This window comes from Tupaia chinensis, unplaced genomic scaffold (assembly GCF_000334495.1).
Source record: "Tupaia chinensis unplaced genomic scaffold, TupChi_1.0 Scaffold139602_1, whole genome shotgun sequence".
In the NCBI taxonomy this organism is placed as follows: Eukaryota; Metazoa; Chordata; class Mammalia; order Scandentia; family Tupaiidae; genus Tupaia; species Tupaia belangeri.
Window position 1 is genome coordinate 656,692 of NW_006199485.1, and position 9,669 is coordinate 666,360.

The 9,669-nt window shown below is 48.0% G+C and overlaps 1 long non-coding RNA gene across 2 annotated transcripts in view; it reads right to left on the minus strand.

Annotated features, from left to right (window-relative positions):
* The window catches only part of LOC102485409 (uncharacterized), a 29,857-nt gene extending 23,075 nt beyond the window's left edge, over positions 1-6,782 (minus strand). For both annotated transcript variants that reach the window (XR_001371408.1, XR_336526.2), the window contains exons 1-2: positions 6,604-6,782; positions 5,457-5,597 (exon numbers count right to left, since the gene is read on the minus strand). This is a non-coding gene — a long non-coding RNA (uncharacterized LOC102485409). The remainder of the gene's footprint in view (positions 1-5,456; positions 5,598-6,603) is intronic.
* Between the last annotated feature and the right edge of the window lie 2,887 nt (positions 6,783-9,669).

The following is a 9,669-nucleotide window of genomic DNA, read 5'->3' on the forward strand; positions in this document are numbered from 1 at the left end:
AGTAATATCCCAGGAAACAACCTCAGAGAGAATCAGGGGATGAGTAAGGAAATTACTCCCATTTGAACTGCGGAAAGGTCTCCTGGGACCTTTTCGCACGCCCCTGCCTGACAATCATGCCACCTGAACTGGGTTTCATGTTTGTTTGAAGCCACACTTTGCAGAGAACTGGGAAGAAGACTCATGTGAGCCATCAAATTATCTTCCATGCCTGTCATCCCATGGTCTGCAGGCCTGGAGTTGGTACCAAAGCCTCCTCTTATGATTTGCTCACCATTTCTGATATCTGGGGCCTTGGAGTTTAATTTTTAAAATTGTTTCCTTTATTCATGATAGAGCACATGCGTGTGCATGTGAATGCGAGAGAGAAAGAGAAAAGCACCCTCTACAGGGCCTGCTCATGCCACGATCCCCTCCCTCCAGCCCCCCAGCCCATTGGATCCTGGGTGGCCATGTGCGTGGTTAGACTACCAAAGCAGGTATTCTAACCACAGTTACATGTGGGATTCAGTTTCCCTTGAGCGGCATATGATATGGACCAGTCCTTGGGGCACCATTTTATATGAGGGCTGTGCCTCTCGAACTCCAGGCATATATAACTCCATTTAAATAAAAAAATAAGTCCTAGGTTCTGGGGAATTCATCTTGAATTCCAGTTTGAGACACAGTCAAACTAAAGTCTTCCATGACAAAGCAAATGCTCACTGCAACAGAGATGTGTCTAGATGTCTAGATAAATGATTATTTTTATAAAACTGAATAAAAACCATGATCTTTTAGTGTGGGTGGGACTTACGTCTTCCCAAGACTATGGGTATGGACTACACTCTAAGAGTCACTGAATGAGGAACACCTGCAGTGTGGCATGGAAAAGGCCAGGGCAGCCTGAAGGGATAGCCCAAGCCCTCTCTGCCTCATTCATCCGTCATGTCACCTCTCACCCTCAGGGGAGGGACACCTGGCCTGGGCTCCCGTCCCTAACCCCAGCATTTGGGTGGCAACTTGTGGCTAATTCCCAGGATGTTCCATCTGCCTCTCCTGTGTAGCAAGCCAGAACCTGCCCTCTTTCTCATCTGGGAGAGGTAGAGTTTATTTTTATTTTGGTTTCCTCTTTCCTCCAGTGCTACCTTTGGATTAAAATCTTAATGGTGCTAGGTGACGTTTCAAATTGGGATATTTTAGAACTATCCTATGTCCTGGAAGTTAGATAGTAGGTAATGTTTTCATGAACAACAGAATCCAATTAAAATCATGAAAATTTGCATCCAACACATTTTCCTACATCTTCTAGAAAGGACCCAGCCTGCCCAAACCCTCTCACAGCCAGACAGACAGGACATCGTTGGAATGAGTCTGACGTAAGCGAGCACCCGAATCCCTGCAAGATTTTGGGCAACATGCTCAACCTGGGAGCCTTAGTGCTCTGCTCTGCAAGATGTGGAGAATGTTAGTTTTCCCAGAGGGTGACCAGGAGGGCTAACTGAAACCATCAAGGTGCCTAACAAGAGCCCAGCATAGAGAGGCTAAATCTCCTTCACTGCTGGAACTAGCTATAATATCAGAAGAGGATCCTCTCTCTTTCTGGCCTCCCCTAGGGCAAGGCAGTCTTCCCCCGGCCCAGGTTTTTGTCACACAGCACATGTGCTCCCCAGACAGAGACAGAGAGAGGGAAAGTGAGAAATCACCCTCTAGGGGGAATGGCCATGCTGCAATCCCTTCTCCTCCATTTTCCTCTCAGGATTTTGGGCACATACACATAAGTGCCTGATTTTCAAGCTACCGGGTCCAGGCTGGCCATGTGTGAGTCCAGAACCTTAACCACCACACCACCTGCAGGCCCCAGGTGGTCTGTTTAAAGCATGCATTACCTAAAAAGATAGCAAAGGTCAACATTTTGGAGATCACATCAGAATACTTGGACTAGTGCCAGCCGAAGGCAGGCAGCTGTTCCTCATTCCATTCAGTCTCTCTCATTGACCATCATTTGCCAACACTGACCATCAGCTCTGTTGAAACAGCCACCCACCCACATGGCTGCAGGAATCCCTGCAGACCTGCCAATGGTAGCTGAGGTGTGATTCCCTGAGTCTATCCAATCAGTAGGTAGCATCTCCACAATCTGTGGACTCCTCCAGTTTACTGCCCCAACTCCTCATGGGAAGTGTGTAGCTGGTGGGCTCAGTTAGGCAAACTTCTCTCCCAGTCCTTACTTGCAGGAGAAGGTAGGTCAATGGATTCATCTAAGAAAGCAGATCTGCCAAGTGATAAGCAGACATGCAGGAGTGGGGAACATGCTACCCACGCTAGCGGGCAGTGCCTTCCTGGTAAACAGCATGGTAAATGTAGGTACCGGCCAGCAGGACCAGGGAGTAGGACTCTGCATACAGATAGTGCCTGACTTCTCCAAGGTACTCTCATGCCTGCTGACATCCCTGAGCACCACTATACGGCACCTCTACGGCCCCGGTCCCTAAAGAATGTCTCAGCCGTGACTGGATGGATCTACCATGTTTTGACAATTCTTACCTCTTCCACATATCAGTCATGTGACCTTGCACCTATGATTTACACTCTCTGAGCCACATTTTCCAATCAGTGAAAACAGACATACCGATGCCTACTTCTCAGGGATGGGAGAGTTAAAGAAGCTGATATGTGAAAGCATGCAACAGAGCCCGCACCTAGTGAGTGTTCCATTAATCTTAGAGATGGATGATGTTCATGTGAAACTCATTTAAAAAAAAAAAAACATTTAAAAAGTTTATTTACTCTTTTCTTCCATGAGCAAGAAAGAGAGAGAAATACAGCCCCTCTAACAAGGTCTCCAGGCCACCTCGACCCCCAGTCTTCAGCCAGCCCTAATTCATGGGCAAGCTCATGCCTGGTGTCCCCAGGGAGTTCTCCAGACTTGAACTCAGAATCATCCCGTGCGAGATTACCTCGTAGAGTGCTACGCTTTATTTCTGTGTCCCTGCTTGGCCCCTAAACTCACTTTTCGCAAGATGAGGCTGAAAGTCTCATTGGGTACAATGAGTACTTCTACTTCGTCACCACACCCTATGGGCCAAGGTGAAGTGACGTTTGGCAGAGCTATGTGCCATCCAGAGTCACCTACCATGGCCACCTCGTTGTGTGCCCAGCCCACACAACTATCCACGGTGGCCCTGGCTCAGCTATTATACCTAATGCACTTCTAGAACCCAATGGAAATTGCACCTCAATGTTGAGTCCCCAAAGTTACCCAATCCCAATGGTTTAATTAAATCTTATGAGACTTGAGGAAGGTGCACCCATCATCTGTCTTCTGAGTCTGACTTTGCTTCTCTGCCCATCGGCTGGCTAACTCCTACCCCAGCTTCACGCCTCAGCTTAAATGTCACTGCCTCTGGGAAGTCCTCCCTGATGCCCCTCCTCAGAGCTCCCACAACTGCCTGTACTTCCCTGTTCAGGTACACCTGAGCCCCCATGACTGATATAGCCATTCACCTGTTTCTCTGACTGCCTGAAATAACGTACTCCTCCCTGTGTCCCCGTGCCTAGCCCACTGCGGACGATGTGTACAGAATTAATGAGCTAATAGATTCACGACGACTTCTTTTGGAGACCTACCCAGAGCTCTCTCAGTATCAGGACAAGAAGTTCAGAGCTCCCAGAAGGCTCCGGGATGTCAGAACTCTGCAGCCTGCAGCCCAGCAGAGCTCTGGTTTGATTGCTAATGGAAACTGAGCTTACAGATCAAAGGCAAGGGCGCCTATGGTCCAGATCGCCAGCAGCTAGCACTATGGGACTAGGAGTGGAATCGGTCATTTGAAAATGAGTGGGTTAATGATTGACATTGATTTGTAACCCCCCTGCCCAGTCCAGCCCCGCCCCCAGCAAATGGGGCCTTTTCTCTCCTGGGCTGGCTAGGAAAATGGAGCTTCCCAAGTGGGAATTTATTTAGCTCTAGCTGCCCTGCCCTACCCACCCAATTTTCTTTTTTTTTCTTTCTTTTTTTTGGTGGTGGAGAAAGACAGTGAGAGGGAAAGTGAGAAGTCACCCCCCAGGGGGAATGGCCACACAGTGATCTTGTCTCCTCCATTCTCCTATTGGGATTTTGGGCACGCACACACACACATCCAGTGTGATTTTTAAGCCTCCTCGTCCAGGGCTCGACCTCAATTTTAAAGGGTCTTGTTCTCAAAACTCTACACTATTTCTGTTAGAGGTCTTAGAGAAACCTTAGCACCTGCGAGCCTTTCCAGAAATAAAAACTCACAAACTTGAGCCAAGGCGGAAAAGCCTGGTGCAGCTTTGCACCTGTAACACATGAGTCACTTGATTTAAAAAATACTCAGAAACCAAATTCGCGATTCTTTCTGTGTGGGCAGGAAAGTGGGGGCACGGAGGGTGAGAAACACTCAGCTGCACCAACTTGTGAAGTCCAACCAAGGTCTGGCTACTTTGAGGCTGTCCAAGACTTGGAAAATGACCTTCCCTGGTTCGTGGTTTACATGCTGGCCAGAGGGAGACCCAGGAGGGGAACAGCTGTTGGAGGGTTTTACCTCCCAAGCAGGTAAGGCAGATTCCTCACCTTCATTCAGAGGCTGGGGAGGAGAACTGGGGCCTCAAAAGGAGGGGGCTGGGGCCTCCTCTTCCCTGAGGAGAAGCAACCCCCATGCAAATTCTCCAGTGGACTTAGAATTGTAAATGTCCCAGGGACAGCAGGTGATGTCTGGTGGGGCGATGGACTCTCACGTGGCTTACCAAGGTTTGAGTCCTAGATCTTGGGGCTTGCTTTCTCACTTTCCCTCTCTCTGGTCCAATTGAAAAAGAATAAAAATGATGAATAAAATTAAAGTAATTATTAAAAACAAACAAACAAAAAGAATTGCAACTGTCCCAGCAATGGTCTCAGAATCTATAGGAGGAAAATGTCCTTTATAAAGGCAGTTGCTCAGGGCCGTGAGTCAGATAAGGCACACACTGCCTGTCTATCTACACCCCTGGCAGTTCCAGGGGCCTGGTTCCCAGAAGTGGGCCTGGGCTCAGGTGCTCATGCTCCCCAAGAGGAAAGGACAAGGGCAGGCCTGGGCTGGGCTGGACCTTAGCTCCTCTGTTTCTTCTTCTATAAGATAGGGATAGCCACTCCTCCCCTCCAGGTACAGTGAGGATGCAGTGAGCAGGTGGCTGCAAGCCTGGGACACAGCACTCCGCTGGTACCCAGCCCTCTCCTGCTCTCCTGAGAGGCCGGCACATTAGTTCTCGGTGACTGTGACTCATAACTCACCTAGGGTCATTCTAGGAATGCTTTTTCTCACTTTTTCTCGCTGCTTGTTTAGCTTAGGCCTTTCTAGAAAAGAGGCAGAAGAGGTGGAAAGGGAGGAAGAATGTGGCTCCATTGTCACTGAGGTCTCAGGAGAGGTGAGACCAATGGGACAGGTTGGCATAATCCCTTCCCACAGCTGTCTGCTCACCTGGTTTCTGCCTGGGGCTGAATGGCATGGACATGGAGGGCCTTGGCAGGGGTGAGGGGCACAGAAGGCCACCTCTGGTCTCTCCTTCATGTTCTTTAGCTCAACTTTTCTTCAAGTTTGTTCCAAGCAAGAGATCCTGGGCTGCATATTAATAAAACAATGGAATTTTTATTTCTTTTTCTCATAAATTACATAATTCAAACCTTAAAACACCTTTAATGAACAGTGACTGGGCATGTGACACTTAATAAAACTGGGCTCAGTTCGGTTTCTGCTTGACAGGCTACCAGCCGAGAATGTGCCTTATGAGTAAATGATTAAGAGGCGGGGATCTTTCCTGGGCTCCTACTATTAAACACTTCAAAGGTTTCCAAAGTCAGATAAAATGAAAAGCAAATGTGTTTCACTGCCTCTCAAATGCCTCAAATGTTTTAGCAGGTGCAAGCAATGAAACCTTCCATGGTGACAGCATTTTAGGGTCTGCAAAGTGCACCCGACTGAATTCTGGGAATTCTGGGCTGGCTTCATAAAAATTCATGATTTCCACAGAGGGGAGATGGTCATCTTCAGAGCCCGTCTACATATGTGGCGCGGGAAGAAACTACCACAGGGTCAGCTTAACCCTATTTGTTCCAGAAAATACCCCAGCACGGCATGCTGGAGAGCCCCAGCCAAGATGGTCAGCTGGGTGCTAGCAAAACACAGGGCCCAAATCTCTGGGCTGGCCTACGCATGCTAATGATCATTTTGATGCATTCTCGGAACACATCCCAGGCTCTGAGAGCCAGCAGATTTGGCACACTTAGACGATGTGATTTTTGTGCAAATTATTTAGCCTCGCTGTGCCCGTTTCTTTATCTGTAAGGAGGGGATAAATCATAGCACCTACCTTACAGAGTTTCTGGGGAGATAAATGGGTTAACATCGCAGACACACTTGGAGCACATGGCAGAATGCAATACACGGTCACGATTCTTTTTCTTATTGTCCCATTCGGGAAAAGGAGTATGAAAAGTGAGTATTCTACAGTTTGGCCATTTAAGCTTTTCATTTAAAAGGTGCTATAACTTAGCTTTATACGTTAGAGTAATCTCTCACATAGACATATAATATTTTATAGTTTACAAAGGACGTTCTGAGACGTTACCTCATTCCAACCTTGCAACGGGACAGCTCGGAAGGCAGGGAGGATCACCCAAGTGTGAAGAATGGTTACAAGTGCTGCGCGGCTCTCTTGCATAGTTGAAGCTGTCACTTGAGCCTCTGTGTCCTGAGGGCACCCATCTGTGAAATGGGCACAGACAGGCTCCCTTCGACCCTCCACAGCACGGCACAAGCCATACTTAAAAACGAGCGCCACCAACGTCTCTTGAGTTATCAGAGCTCAGGGGCCCCATTCTCCTCCCACGGTTTGCTTTTTATTCATGAAGGAATCGAAGTGCTCTTTGCATGTTATCACAGTAATCTTGAAAGCACCAGTTTATGAGACCTTGATTTTTCTTCTTCCCCTTCCTTAATAACGATTGCAATGAAATGGCATTCCAAGAGTCAATGAAGGAGAACCCCTGAGTTCTTTCCTCGGGGAATAGCTGAGCAGTGATTGTTATCAGAGAACATTCTCCTGAGTCCCAGGCAGCCTGCGATGACCCACTTCCCCCTCCGCAACGCGCCTGCCACTCAGCACATCTCCCAGAGCTTCTGCAGGCTCTGGACTCCTCGGAATTGGGAAGTGCCCATAGCGCCTTCACTGTGTGGTGGGCACTCCAGGGGGCGCTGCTGGGATCCTCTCCCTTCCCAGCCAGCACCAGGGCCTGCTCTCTGGTCAGTGAGCACACAGGGGCCACAGCCCAAGCAGAGATGGCAGGGCCAGGGGTAGTGTTTTGCCCTAGACATCCTGCATCCCCACAACACACAAAACACGCTGACCCCCCCAATTCAAATTGCACCCCCTCCTCTTAGCACACGCCACCCTCCTGTACCTTTCTGGCCATCAGAAGTAAGGGCACTGTGAAGAGATCCTTACCGTGTCGTCCATGACAGCATTATTTGTGAGAGCGACGAATACAAAACACCTTCCACATCTAGCGTTAATAAGACATGGCGCATCCGTGTACAGAAGAGCTTGGCAAGCATTTTAAATGAGGTTGACAGGGACATGAAAAGAAACTCATGAGGCAAGTCAAGTTACCCGTGAGAGGACTGTCATGCTATGTGCCTCTATGATTGCTTGCTTACTAGCAGTCCACATTTTATATAAAAATACTGAGGTGACGTGTGCCGATTTTAAAAAGCCTATGAGCTCATCAGCTCGTCAGTCATGTTCACTGTTTAGTCATCTGATTTCAGATTTAATATGTAATTTTTTTTTCCTTTGGCCCATCTGTATTTTCTGATTTCTCTATAAGAAATGTGATTGTTCTTGTTATGTTCTTAAAATGTTTCTTTATTCATGGTGAAGTTCATGTGAATGTATGATCTCTCTCTCTCTCTCTCTCTCATCTGGTCATTCCCTTTCTCCTGTCTCCAGCCTGTTGGATCCTGGGTACTCACACTCATGCCCAGCATGTGTCACAAGACCAGGGATTCAACCTGTGGATGCCCTGTGACATCCTGCTTCTCTTGAGCAGTGCATTACCACTAAGCCATGAAACCAGCCCCCTCAAAATGTTGTTGTTGTTTTTTTAATTAAAAAAAAAAAAAGTCAGGGTTTTATAACTGAGAGTGGCTTCGAAGCCACCAAAGGTAATGGCTCTCGTTTCCAGGCAGGTAGGTTGAGACCCAGAGAAGTGAGGCGCCTCCACACATACCCTTGGGCTATTTGGTAGCAGAACTATAACCCAAGCCAGGACCCTTAACTTTGTTCTTTCCACAACATCCTGCCATGTTTCTGAGACCGTGATAAATACACCAGGGACTTTCTTCATGGACTCAGCTGCAAGGCACCTCCTTTTTCTTAGTGAAAGAAGCATGTCTTAATTGGCCCGAAAGCCAGTGCGTCTGTGTCTTCCCTTACCACCACCTCTACTGCTCGTCATACAAGCAGGATTGAAAACCGAGGGCACACAGGACAGCGTATGTGCAGCACGGAGGAGAAGCGCCATGCCAGACTTCAGCGCGTGGTTCTGTCCTCGCTTCCATTGCTGCTATGGTCTGAATGTGTCACCCCAAATTCGTTCGTAGAAATCCTCTCCCCCAATGTGATGGTAAGAGGAGGGAGGGCCCTAGGGAAGTTACGAGGGTACAGGCCTCATGAATAGGATTAACGTCCTTACATTAGAGACCCTGAGAGCTCCCTGGGCCCGCTTCACCATGTGAGGACACGACAGGGTGCCCTATATGACACAGAAGGCAGAGCCTCACCAGACACGGAATCTGCAGGCACCTTGACCTTGGGCTCCCCAGCTTCCAGTACTGTGAGGAATCAGTCGTTGTTATGCATAAGCTTCCTAGTTTATGGTTCTTTGTTATAGCAGCCTGAACAGACTGAGACAATTGTGTATGTGGGGAACTATTTGGCTACAGGTAATGAATAATATTGCCAAATGAGTAAGCTGCGATTATATCAGCTTGTTTTAAACAAAGATTTAATTTTCCTAAGTTACCCCAAGCTCTCGTGGTTTTTCATTCACGTCCATCGTGACTCATTCACTTGTTGATAGTAGAATGAAAGGTGACTGTTCGTTCGATTGCAGTACTTTGTTCATCAAGGAAAAGAGAACCTATGTTTTGGGCAGTCACTTTGAGTGATGCTGAATGTTTCAGCGAGGCCACCGCTGTGCGTTTGGAGAGGAGATAAAGGCCTGGGTTGCAGCTGAACTTCTGCCAAAGCTTCTGAGAGAGCAGATTCAAGCTGATGCTAACAGGGCCCACCTTTCCTTACCAGGGCATGGTGCTTTGCAGCCTCATCTCCCAAAATTCTCAGGAGGACACCTCTCCCCCGCCGCTGTCTGAGACATGCCTGTTAGATTCCTCTGAAGAGGGCAGACAGACGTGCAGAGAAGCTAGATGGGTTTCCAAGTAAGGGGTTCCTACTTCCTCCTTCAATATTTCTTTCTTTCTTTCTTTTTTCCCCTGTACAAGCCTCGGGAAAAATCTGAGTACATAGGCAGGGCTGCCCATTGCTCTGAGTCTGACTATGAGAGGCAGAAGGATCACTGAACCATTCAGAAATGAGGATAGAAACGTTAAATCATGGAATACGTCCCAACCTCCG